Here is a 14,556-nt window from a genome sequence, read left to right on the forward strand (position 1 = left end):
AGAATTATTGCCTAACATCCGGTATAATTTAAGGTATATTAGAAAATTAAAATAAGTAATATTAGAAAATTTAAACATATATGCCTTGGAATTAAATATTCATCCGCCGAAGGATATAATAAGTATAAAAAAATAACATGATGTTGGTACGTAGGTACATATGTATTATTTAATTAACACTGTATTTTTTTCTTATATTAAATTTGTTTGAAGAAAATTAGTAAAATATAAACGATATCTGATATTATGAAATGTTTGATTTGCTTTGTCCCGCTTTAATCAAGCTCAATCTTACAGAAAACCTCCAAGGCTTCCATTGATTGAGTAGTGACGTCTTAATTTAAAGTGTCTATAGTGGGGTAATTTGAGGGCAGATGATTTCAAAGGGCAATAGGGTAGATGTAAATGCGCGCGCATGCACACCTCGTGCAACGTACACCAGTACTGGAAGTCAGTATTCATTAAAATACTGGTCAGGACGTACGTCTGTTCTTGATTCAATATTTCACGCGCGTTTTCTGTGAATGAATATTTAAATAAAAAACAATAAGTGTATGTATAATGTGAGGCTGCGTGTTCATTTTTAATGTGATGAATTGTGCCGAATTTGTGATGTGATTACATTTTGGCCGCACTTGTAAGTAAAGTTTTCTATACTTTTAGTGCTTTGAACTTAAAAAAAGAACAATATTGCAAAGTACAAGTTCGTACTAAAATGCAACGCAGGCGTTATATTATTTAATAGTAACTGTCTTTTTAATAAAAATTATATAAGTATACTATGACAACTTCAATGCTAATAATATAAGGAGCAGAGCTGCTTGGGTGGCGCATATTACGGTATGTTAGGCTATACAATGAATTATTGCTCGGATATAGATAATGTAATTAACTTTGTTTCCAAGGGTATGTGGGTTCTAAAACCCGTTTAAATATAACTACTTTAAATAATGAAATATAATTTTAATATGTTAAAAAGTGTTGTTATTAAATACTTTGGTCGCAAAGATCTTTTAATAAATCCCTGAAACTCATTGCGTAGCTACCTTTTTCATGCCAATGCTATAAGTGCCAACACATTTTATAAACAATAAGAAATAAAGATATGATTATCTTAAATCTTTACGACTACGATACAAAATCTACTGACTTCCATTAATTTTTATACAGTTATATTATTTTAGTTTTTGTGTTAAGCATTACTTTATTTATTTATTTCTATTGTAATATCTTTGTAAGGCTCGTTTATAATGTAATAGAAAAACAAAGTAAAGAAACCAGTGTTTAATTAGTATTATTCATATAGCAAAAATTCAAAGATATATACAACTAAATTCGACGTCAATTTTCAATAGTTTTAGATTAAATTCCGTAGTGCCGTCTGCAACGCTTTGAAACTTGATTTTGTTAATGAAATATGTTATGTATTCGTTTTGTGTCGATTCTTTTAACGGGTAATGTAATATTGTAAATTTGATCAATATTAAATTTATTGATTGCCGGATTCCCTGTAAAGGATTCGTTTAAGTTTGTATGATCCTTATCAATATTTTCTACTTATAATTCAAGTTGTTAAGTAATAAGGATAGAGTAAATTCCAGTAATTGTGGGAGATATTATCATTTGTTCAGTTAATATTTTTATTTATTTATAGCCTTATATCAGAAATATTAGTAATTCGTGTATGCGGTTAGTGGTTTTGACTATGTATTTGCGTGTTGTTCCCTCGAGAATGTAAGTGGGTGATCCCTTCACCATGCCTCCTGCCGGTTGAGACGAATCTTTGTTTTTAATTTATTTTATTATTCTTTATTACTTATCATATGGAACATGGTGTAATGGTTGCAGCTCCTTACAAACATTGTGTAATAGAAAAAACTTGGCGATTAAAAAGATCGGCGGAGAGTTTATTGGCAGTTCTTCTCTTCCGTTCTACGCCCTTGATTTGAGAACTAGTAGTAAATGTAAAATTAGAAGTATTCAATGTATATTTCTTTTCTGACGTTCATAAGTGCATATTGTGTTACCTTCATGAATAAATGATTTTTTGAAATTGAATGCTTAATTTAATAACCGTAGATTGAAGCAACCATGGCTATACCTATAGATCTAGATAAAATCACGTATCTATGAATGTTCCTCAGAGTAATTTATCGCCGCCTGGGTTCGTACGCGAATTCAGAATGGCTGTTACGCCGGATATAACCATTTGTTATTCATGCTTTATCTGAACGAGTTTGGGAACAATTCAGGATTCAAAGTTTTTAACTATCTAAAAGATCTACGTGCGATATTGTAGGAATGCGTAAAAATAATAAATTTAAAGGGAACAAACGTTTGGCACCCGGAGAAATAACAATTGTTTTCTATGAAGATATTGTAATCTATTTCTTTTATTTTTATAAAAATCGAAAGACACTCAGCATATTGTGCTACTTATTTTCTTTTCATTAAGGCAAACGCGTAGGAGGCCCATCTGATGTTAAGTGATACCGTCGACCATAGACACAGTTTGCCAGAAGACTCGTTAGTGCATTTTCTCCAATACCCACCATACTCACCGAACCTTGGCCAAAAAGATCTTACTTTTTTTTCATAATTTAAGTGAAAAGAATTCGACACCCTAAAGGCAGTACAAAACGCTTTCGTTGACTTCATCGTATAGTCTGGTAGACTTCTTCAGTAAATGGATATGGAAACTTCCATCAAAATGGCAAAATTGAAGAGATGCTTCGGGATACTTAGCTAAAATAAAAAAATACAAATCATTCAACTTCCTGATCATCCATGATTTTATGGACCATTTAATATTTGGTATAAAACGAACCGATTTGGTTTTAAACAATAATTGGGTTGGAAAGAATCTATTGTTCTCTAATCATGAAATTGATAACAGCTACCTAAAGTGTCACAGAAATTTTAATAAAACAATTAATTAAGTTCGACCGCCTTCGGTGAAAGCATTCCACAATTCTTCCTACTTAACATTTAATTTAGAAGATTTATTTAAATACTATTAAAGTTTACTTAGCGTGGTTTCGTTCTATTTATTTAACCTAAATACGCTTCGTACTGTTTCAATTTTGCGAGAAAATTTCCTGTTTTTCATCTTCAAAGTGTATTTGATTTAAAAGACAAGCGTAAGCAATATCTTTATTATTTAAATAAACACTAATTTAAGTTGAAAGAAAATATCAATTGATCGGTAAATGTGGTTTTATAATAAAATAATTTGCATTAATATTTCATTGTGATTTCGATTTACTATAATTAACCTCATCGCCAATGCAAACGTATTACAAATAGAATATTAAACTACTTTTAAAATAAACATTAACACTGACATAATATTCACAAGCAAAATATTATATTTGTAACCCAGTTCCATTCGCCTTTAAAATTCCTTTTTACGCAAAGCTTTGTTGCTCTAAATATACCAATTGCTGTGTTCAAAATATTATTAGTAATTATTAATTGAAGCCTTAGTTTCTGAATGTTCTGTTTATTGACATTATATTTAATGTTATTTATTTAAAAATAACATGCATCAAATGGAGTGGACGTTAGAAATTCTTGCAAAATGTTAGTATTAATTCTTTATCATTTAGCCTCTGCCATCACTGTCGCTGATTGTATGGACACCCATGGTTATAACAAGATAATGATGTGATTACTTAGACTTCACACAGTTTACAGATTATTAATAATTGCAGTCTTAACACTTACGAAACGATTCCCTTACGAGATACTGCTATTAAAATGTCATAGAATATGTCGTATTCTTCTCTTTGATTGATAGCTTTTCTCAATGTAAATGTGAATTTAATACCTTAAGAATGGCGTACATTGTCACTGACGGATCGATGTGTCGTCATGATAAAGTATTCTGGCTTAGCGGTCAATGGGAATTGAAAGAGCATACTGCTTCGAAGACTAGATTTATCGAGCTTTGACAGCTTATGTTTGACATGAAATACCTATTTAATTTTGCATCAATATTTTCTAATAGTGCATATTCATCTTTATTGTCCATTAAAACCTCAACAAAATATTTGCTTGTTTACAAAATCATTCAAAATGCTATTTCGTCTCTATAAATCGTCAACAACAAAATCTCGCAGAATGGCCTAAGTTGTCTACGGGTTTATAACTATCACCACGCATAAAGCATGCTTCTAGGCAGTTTGGAAATGACAGTGCTTTAATTTAAAATTCAAAATCTATGCAAAACGGTATTTTTGTATGAATGATACAGGCATAAATATAAAATGTGGTCAAAGTAATGAAGACTAAAAGACTATTCTAAAACGTCTTAAAAATTGTATTTATGTTTGTCTTGACAGTTACATTTTTATAGGTTATTTTCACACTAGTAGATTATTTCTTGCATTAAACCCCTAGACTTAGATTTAAGTTAAGTCAGTCTTCTGTGTCTGAAATACATAGAATCACTCACGATGTTCCTTTATCGTATGAGAAAGTGTTAACTTGAAATATTTATAATAACAAACGAGTTTAAAGTAAATATGAATAATCCTACTTAGGTTGACCATTTAATGGGTAAAGTAGAACTAGAAGAATTTTGTATGGTTTACCGAAATTTATTGCGTTCGGACATTCAAATTGTTAATGCACCTACGAAACATATGAGCATAGTTATGAAATATAAGTTTTGTAGAAACCAGTATGCATAAAAGCAGCGAAGTTTATATTTTTCCGCGTAGAAATGCATAATGTAAAATTAATGTTCAGGAATTCTATGAACTTTGAATTATTCGCCAACATTCATGAAGCATCATTTTTCATTCATTGTGGCTTTTAGGATTGCGACGTTAATTCGATACTAGGAACGACATCTTTTGAGTTTTATACACATTCATTGCAATAATAAAATGAACTAAATTTTAAACATTGACTCATTCTATACATTTTATTGGTTAATAGGTGTGGCTATTGTTATATCTCTCATAAAACAAACAACAATGTAGTTTTTTTATCGCCCAAAATTTATGGTTTTTGGAACGGATGGATTTTCCAAATAAAGCTGATTCAGTGACTCATACACCCGATGGCATTGGTTTAGATCAGTGTTTCCCAATGTGGGTCCCACGAACCACAGGGGAGCATTTGATTGTTAAGGGGGCAATCGAAATCGGCCGGGTATAACACAACGTTTAGACTTGAGACTGAAGCTGACGAAATCGGAACCTAATCTCTGTGCAGCAACAAGCGCAAGGATCATACTAAATTAAAATGAGAAATTTATATTAAAAAATCTTTATATACAATTTTGGATTTGAATTATACTTACTGGGTTTCGTTAGCAATTTCCTAGTGAGTTCTTCCTAGAAATTAAAATTAAAATTTCTTGAGACTGAGCAGGAAATAGGTGCATAACAATTTTCCATAAACTAAGAATACATGGCACAAAACAGGTTGGGAATTACTGATTTAGACCGTATAGATAGTTATTGTTTAAATAATTTTTAAAAATAATAATTTAATTTTTAATACCATGTAAATTTATAGTTTACCGTCATAAGCAAAACTTATTTTTACATTTAAAAGGCCAGATTTTGAAAGATACAAAAATCAAATAAATAAAATTAGGTCTATATTTTTGTGCGAACTAAAATAATTTTAATATGTTTGCGGTTAGAAAAACAGAATTCGATTAGAAGTCATAATAAAGGAAGTTGCATTGGAGCTATTGCCCGCGGTTTCAAAGACGCATTATTAATATGACTTTTATGTTGTGAGTTCATTTTCTTATGCCTTTTATCCCATTTACTAAAAATATAGAAAGGTAGTTAAATAATTATTATAGATCGTGATCGTACCTACTACTAATTTAGCCATAGCATATATAAGTAATTTATAAGCATTGTCATTTTGTCGATAATATATTTATTATAGAAACTGTAAGGAATTGCTCAATAGTGGTAAATATTTTTTTAATATCTTTTTTGAAGTACATACATCGGGAATTCTGATGTGAAATTCTACAGAGACGATGCAAAACCTGATAACCAGTTATAAGAAATTTTGTGACTGAACTAAATAAGTAATTTTATACACTGGAAAAAAAAGTTTAACACACAAAAATACAAAGCTGACAAAAGAATTAATTGTTGTAGCTTGACGCTACGCAGCAGTAGTTGTTCTACGAAGTTTAACTGTGCCACAATTTTTTAACCGAACACAAATTCTATTAAATGAATAAAAACGCTCTAGTATGTTTAAATTCGAGAGCAGTGTTGGCCTAGTGGCTCTAGCGTGCGATTCTCATACCTGTGGTTGTAGGTTCGATGTCTGGCTGTGAACTAATAGACTTTCAGTGTATATGTGCATTTAACAGTCGCTCGTAAGGAGAATAATTGTGACGAATATTTATTTGATTGACAAAAGATCATGAAACAGATACAGGAATTTGACGCCTAGACCGAAATTAGCCTAAATACTAAAAACATAATTACTATGTGAATTGCTAGCCTAATGACAATAATATAATCCAATTGTTTGCCTATTTATTTATTCTATTTGAGGCAAATAATGAACTCCAATATCACTGAAACAAAAGTATATTAACACAATAGTCATTACGAATATAGTTAACATAAAAACAAACAGTATAACAATGACATAACTAAACAATACTCAGATAAGCAGTTTTGATGATTGTCACAAATGCTACAATTTATTATCCTACTATTTATAATAAAACTTTTTATTAATTACTTTTTATGACGTTCGTGATTCATACGTAAATTTTAAATTTACAAAACTTGGCCATTTCATTACCGTTTTAGACCGCCACAAGTCCTCTTATAAAAAAAAAATCAGTGGCGCTACAATCTCTTTAGGCAAGTAGGTGATTAGCCTCCAGTGCCTGACACACGTCGTCGACTTTTTGGGTCCAAGACATGTCGGTTTCCTCACGATGTTTTCCTTCACCGTTCGAGCAAATGTTAAATGCGCACATAGGAAGGGAGTCCATTGGTGGACAGCCCGGGGTCGAACCTACGACCTCAGGTATGTGAGTCGCACGCTGAAGCCAACACTGCTCTTACACAAGCTCTCTTATAGGCCTTAAAAAAGAACATTATATCGATAGGCCAAATAGGGATTACAAATCTAATTATATTACGAGCTGCGATGGAGAGTCCAACCTCAAACCACCAGAATATTGCCTTTTCATCCACGTACACAGGCACAAGGCGTACGAAGCTCTAAGGGCCTTTATAGCTTTTATAAATCACCAAACGTTCCAATTTATTGGCATAACATAATCGAATAAGACAAACCTGGGTCTTATGAAGATGAAAATGTTGAATCGAAGGTCACTCTTCTAGATATTGACCTCTACACTTCATTACCCATATGACATTGCAAATATTGGTAATTACATCATCACTAACATAATATACGGAATATTATGTTCCCCAGACAATAGCCCAAGTTAAAGTGATGAGTTGTAACCGAATTATGGTACAGTTTGTGAGTTAGGCTTGTTACGACTCTGAATTTATTATGTATATTATAGTTAAAAATACAAGGAAAAGTAAGACAAAATATTATTTTGCAGAATATCTATAAAATGATATAAATTTGATTATGAATTATATGTGAAGAATTTCCCGTTTTATGGTATGTTTATAGCATAGTACTTTGATAGAATATTTAAACAGTAAATATTAAAAATATATTTTTATGTTACAATAAAACGCATACAAATATATTCTTTTGTATAACGCTACGTGTATAGTTCGTCTTAGAACTTAACAAGAATTTAGTTTACCCTGGCCAAGTTAGATTAGCATAATCGCCACTACATCTGAGCCAAATTATCGAAGTAGCTTTGACGTTGTAACATTGATTTAATCTGTTATTCAAATATTATGAAATCATTTGATTTTTAAGAAGTAATTTTTTTATAGATGAGGGGAAAACGGGCAGGAGGCCTACCTGATGTTAAGTGATACCGCCGCTCATGGACACTCTCAATGCAAGAGGGCTCGCGAGTGCGTTACCGGCCTTTTAAGAATTGGCACGCTCTTTTCTTGAAGGACCCTAAGTCGAATTGGTTCGGAAATACTTCAGTGTAAATAGTTGTAGCTATTTACACTAGAAAACATGAGTTTAAATTTAAAATCCATCAATTAGGTATGTCTGTTATGACCGCGAGTAACATCTTCGAATCAAACACCAAAGGTAATTTCTTTTTTAATAATAGAATCATAGATGATACATTTTTATATATTTTTTTTCTTTAAATCCCTCGATTTGACTTTTTTTAAAAGACTTTTAGTATTTTAGAAATAGGTTAAGTTGTATCTGGTCTCTGTATTCCAATGACTTGACGCATTGACGATAAGACACGACTGCATTTGAAATTAGCGCTTTTATTATTGAAAGAACTGCTACAATATTGTTTTTCATTAAACAATGTGTTTGTATTTGACAGTGATTGAAAGATTCGTTGAAATGATATTAATCCCGGCGTATCTAGTAATCGAAAGTTCACTTTTTCGACAGCAAAGCTCTAATTCAATAAAAGTTTATATTCTTTTTAACAAGCATATTGCTTTCATGATTCTTACGTATTTAATTAGGCTTGAAAGCGAGGTCACCTACTTGACAGCGTGTCTAGTGGTGACTAACGGTCTTAAACGTCATTGGAATGACGCCCACGCTTCTGTTAATTTTAATTAGTAAAATATGTAATTAAAATCTAGGAATAACTAAAAAATACATAGATCTTTTTCGATATAAAATATTTTATAAATATACAGACTGAAGAAGACAAAAACCTGTTTCCCTAGCACTTCGTAGTGTCGAACAATACCTGGTTTGAATTTTTTTATAGAAATAATCAATGAATTCAAGTAGAGAATTTTTAATATATAATTAAAATAAATGTTTAATATTGATTTTTTCTGTCTTGGACTGTAAAATTTCAGTGTGGACAACATTACATGGTCCTCTTTTTAGAAAGTCTCAACAAGATAGGTAGGTTTTAAGATGTGTTAAGGCGTTTATAGTCCAATGTTAGGATATTCCTAAATATATTATTTCTTTCTTAAATTGCAATTGTTTGCTTATAAATAAAATACCTAAACGGTTTTACCCATTCAGGTTTTAACGCTTCAGTCAACTATATGTACATTGATAAGTCTACTTGAAAGAATTAGGACAGCCAACAAATCTTACAGCTTTAAATACGTATGGCAGCCTAACCAGCCTTTTATCGTAACGTAAATGCTAAACTCCGGTTTCCAGGCATTTTATACCGAGCTGAAATGAATGGACGGTGAGCGTCTTTTTTGAAAATAAAAGATTTTAGCGAGAGCTTTGTTTTCAGCGTAACTGCCTCCGCTCAGTTTATAAAGATTTTCAATATCGTCGACAGATTGAAAGTGGCCGAAATTAATACCAAATAGGCCTTGAATTATTTATTTTTTATTATGTTTTATCAAAGTGTATGTATCTATATATAACTGATTTCACGTTAACCTAATGATAGTCATGTTAAGAATGTATTTAGTCGTAAAATGTTTCATGTCGATTTGGTGATTAAGAAGAATTAAACATTAATTATTTAAATATTTAGGCGTATATTCCTTATTATCTAGAATTTAATTGAAACTGTATTTGTATTACAAATTATTATACTAGTTGGAGTTGATTAGAATACTTTTGTTCGTCTATCCTAAACAGCAACGAAATCTCTTTTTAAGGCTAACAATGTAATGGGTATATTTTGCGAAAGGGTCTGGCCACACACAATTAAGAGGAGCGGTCAGAATGAACCTCGTTAATTGTTTAACTCACACAGTCGTTAACAATGCTTTCTACGGTTTAACATTTTACAATGTTTTGATAAAAGCTTTTGGATATTTTTAATAAAAATATAGATATTTTTAATTATAAAAATATTAACAAGAGAAAACATGTTTTTTTTTTTGTTTTTTCAATAAAATTATCACAACGCCGTCTCTACTATATTTTATATTTCGTTATTTATAAATAAATATCAATTACAATATTTTTTTGAAGAAGATGTAAAGACAATACAATTTAATTGATATTAATGGAAACGGGAAAAACACGATCAAAGAAAACAAAAAACGGTTCGTGAAATTGTGATTGTCTTTTCAGCTGACGTAAGTGGAATGAACCAAACAGATTGCAGACGTCCCTGAGGTATGGTTGTTCGTGGAAATATATTATTTCATTTCATCCAAGACTCCTAAGAGTAAGAAGTTCATCGTTATCTATATTAATATAAGAAGATATTAAAAAAATTCGATTTAATATACTAATCTTATATACTGGTTGTTTTTGTCTTGGATCACTTACTTTGCAGGCAGGTAATGGATATTTTGACCTGGACCTGGATGGATATATGATCATCGTGAATAAAAGAAATTTCCGTGGCTTATTGTGAGAGCCGTTGCTCTATCAGCGTGTGATTCGTAGTTTTCCTGATTCCTCACTTTTCCTTCAATTGACTGTTACACATGTAAGAATATATGTATCTCTCTCTTAGTTGATCAATTTGGTTGAATTTCTTCCATAATCTGTAGCAATGTTTTTTTTTTATAGAACAGAGGGCAAACGGGCAGGAGGCACACCTGATGTTAAGTGATACCGCCGCCCATGGACACTCGATGCTAGAGGCCTCGGGAGTGCGTTGCTGGCCTATTAAGAATTTGTACGCTCTTTTCTCTTTTGGTATTGCAATTAAGAATTTGTACGCCCTTTTCTCTTTTGGTGTTGCAAAATAGTTGAGGACTACTTTTTAGTAATAGACCGGCACAGATGTCAGCATAAAAAGTTATTCAGCCATTGCGAGATTATTATATATACTCATATACTATATAGGTATACATAGTAACATATTAAATTTGGTACAAAATTTACGTATGGGAAGATGGAATTACATATCATGTAATTCCGTCAGGTGAGTCTCAATGAACATTTTTTAATTATGCATTCGGTTAAAAATGCAGTGTCGACGCAAACATTGATTACCACTGCAGCTAATGGCTCTGTCAGCCGCACTGCCTTATTATTCGCCCGCCCTCAGGGAAATTACTAACTTCTTACAATTTTAAATTAACCGCAAAATATGTTTGTCCAAGCGAATAATTAAACAATTATCAGTCTTTGTAGCCTTGCTTTCTCTTATTTAAAGAAGAAATATTTGAATGTACTGCAAACTTTTGCTTCTTTTATGTAAATTAGCTTTAATCAAATATGAACGCATGCTCGTAGGAAAGACTTGGGCCTTCTGTTCCTCTTGAAAGCCTTTAAAGAACATTTGTGATACTGAAGGTATTCAAATCCGGTATATTATTGTTTATTTATTATATTATGAAGCGTTTATCAGTATTCTCTTTCGAGATTCTATAATGTGTAGGGAGCCGATGTTATGATCAATGATATGACGACGATGATATAAAAAAAAATTCGCAAATTCAATACAAGAACAGATATTGTGGCAATGACATGTGCTAACAGAAATGAAACCTCAACTTCATGAAAACCCCCTTGATTAATATACTAAGCCTCTAACAAAGAATACCTTTATATAATAATTACATAAAGGCCCTCGGGAATCTGGGATTAAGCAAATTTTAATTGCAAAAGAAAAAAAAATACCAAAAAAAAAACATCAAACAAAAGCGCCTCTTCATTAGAGTCGGGAAAGTTTGTTTTTGAAATTTATTCGGTGAGAATTTTATATTGGAGAGTTAAAATATCAGTTCTGTGTTAGAATTAAAAATAATAGTTTTTTGATATTTTCATCAGAATTTTGGGAGCTCGCTGGGGTTTTTACAATTAATTTAAACACAATAAATGAGTTAATTAATTATTAACATGTTATGAAAATGAAATAAGCATATACTATGCATTTACGATTGAAATAAACGAAATGATCGTACAACATTTTTAATTTGGTTTTTCATAATTATGTTTCATTTACCTACTACATTTAACTTCTACTCAGTAAGTCAATGTAAAGTTGTAAAATTACCGTGATTCATGTGGCGTACTTTTTCACGTGTTCTTACACTCACTTTATATACTTTTAATTTATATTTCTCACAGTATTTACCTAAACGAGATCGCTCAAGAGCGAAAGGCCGCCAGTTGCCCTCCTTTTTATTTCATAATTGTTATTGTGTTTCTGTATACTGGCAATGAAGTGTTAATATAATATATGTAGGAGCTACTTACTAGAGGCGAGACAATATTCCAATAATTTACAATCCATTCCCTATAGATAATGTGTTTTCGCAGTAAATAACAATATTAGAGGTTAAATTTACTGCGACCGCCGCATTCGCAGTGGTTTGTCAGTATGTGATAGCTACGTTTCCAAGTAAAGTGAATTCTCGTGTTGCAAAACGCACTTTCGCGGTTTCATTGCTAAATGATTAGATTTATTCACTGAAACATTGAAAAGCTGAAATACTTAGTAGAACTATGACGTACATTTAAACACAAAAAGTGCTGGCCCATTGGCTTCAGCGTGCGACTGTCATCCCTGAGAACTTAGGTTCGAATCCCCGGCTGTGCCCTAATGGACCTTCTGTCTACGAGCGAATTTAACATTCGCTCGAATGGTGGGGGAAATGCCGTGAGGAAATCAGCTTGCCTTTGATCCAAAATCCGACGTCGTGTATCAGACGCAAAAGGCTGATCACCTACTTGCCTATTAAGTTTGAAACATACAGAAATCTAAGAATCTAAGACGGTTTTAGCGACACTGACATTAGCGACTGATGAACATTTATCTGCATTAATATTTACTTAAACCTCGAGGAAACTTAAAAATACGATACATATACTTAAATATACGATAACGTATAAGGAGCAAATGCCAACCTGCGTATAAAAATATTAATGAAATATAATCATTTATATGATCACTTCATGGTTTACTTAAACTGAATTCTGAAAACTGTCTGATATAAACAATAATGTAAAAAGATTGTACTCGTTAGTCGACCTACGTCAAACTTAAATATATTTTCTATACAAAAGCGAAATAAAATGAGAAAAGGTTAAAGTTTGTAAGGTATACTTTCTAATTAATTGTTGTATCGGATTCCACGGTCCGACCGAATAAATAAAATTAATTGATAGAGTCGGGTTACTCGATTCAAAGAAAAGCAACTTGTTGACTTAAGGTTTTTAGAAAAATAAATTGATCGAAAATATTTTGATTTGATGGTCTACGTATATAATATATATATAAATATATATAGTAGGTGACATTGGGTGTTTGTGTCGCTTGAATTTATTTTATGCATGAAGTCTCTTAAGATATTAAAATGTATCTAACTGTAGTAAATGTTTAATAAAATTTTGTTGTATAATGGTTGGAATCTTGTCGTTGTCCTGAACATTAACTAACTTCCATATGTCATTTATGATTAAATTTCCTTTTCTTCCTTTAGTTTTACTGTAGCTGAGATACATCTTGGAATGTGGAGTTTGCATGAAAGGATTTTGCAATCTGTGTACAAAATTCTATTTGCCTCTATTCAATATTACATTTTACAGATTTCCATTCTGCAAGTATAAACCTTCTTTATGAGAGGCTGGTGCCTATGATGGGACTTAAGAAGTGTTAACAGGTTTCCATCCAGCATTTTTTTATCTTACCTCGTCCACCATCCCAAAACTAAGCAGTTTTAAGGCACTATTCTTTGGAAGCAGCTATTTGTATATTTCTTTTATTAACATTTAACAACCAATTTATAATTTTATGGCAATGTACTAGCGACCTAACTTACATCATTAACGAGTGGTCGTTAATCTTGAACTAATCATTTAGTCTTCCCTTTATTAAAATCACAATAGTCGTTAGAAAAACAATGTAATATTAACATAATTTAATTGTAATTTATATATATGAAACCAAATAATAAAAGTGATATTCAGACACTCGGATACTAAAGAGCCGACACGCAGCGAGGAAATGAGTCCATCTTACAATTCCACCATAAAAGTTTTACGATGATCATAAATGTGCTTTAGTACATTTTGTCGACACAATCTATTTTGGCGGAAATAAAGTTTATGAAACGGTTTTTGAATAGTTCGTACCAAATTGCATTATATTTAATAACAAAGAGGCTAAAACTAGTTATAACGAAGCTTTATTTGATAGATAATTATTGTTTTAATTTTTATTCTTTAATATTTGTTACTATTCTTTTATATAACCGTTAATTAAGCGGCGGTAAGAGTGGTTTTGCAACAAAGCATTTTATTCTATGCGCGGAAGCCAAAATTTGCTGGTACGGCGGAGGGAAAAACTTTTACTAAACTAAACTACAGGAGCGCAAATGCATGTACCGACATGTTCTTATAAGAATAAAATTACGATAACATGTGTCAGGAAAAGAAAGGTCGTAAACCTATAAAAAAGACCAAGAAATCAGACGTAGAAATGTACACGCCTTATGCTCTATTGATGAGAGAGTTCTTACAATTTATTGACATGACAACGTCTTATAATTCGATGGAGCCGGCTGCAGG

The 14,556-nt window shown here is 31.6% G+C and overlaps 1 protein-coding gene across 1 annotated transcript in view; it reads left to right on the forward strand.

Moving 5' to 3' along the window:
- Positions 1 to 472: 472 nt before the first annotated feature.
- LOC111000078 (TWiK family of potassium channels protein 18-like) overlaps positions 473 to 14,556 on the forward strand; it is a 42,758-nt gene continuing 28,674 nt past the window's right edge. The window contains exon 1 of the mRNA XM_022269420.2: positions 473 to 637. The gene's annotated coding sequence lies outside the window, so the exon portion shown is untranslated. The remainder of the gene's footprint in view (positions 638 to 14,556) is intronic.

The sequence above is a fragment of the Pieris rapae genome, chromosome 14 (genome assembly GCF_905147795.1).
Source record: "Pieris rapae chromosome 14, ilPieRapa1.1, whole genome shotgun sequence".
Classification (NCBI taxonomy): domain Eukaryota; kingdom Metazoa; phylum Arthropoda; class Insecta; order Lepidoptera; family Pieridae; genus Pieris; species Pieris rapae.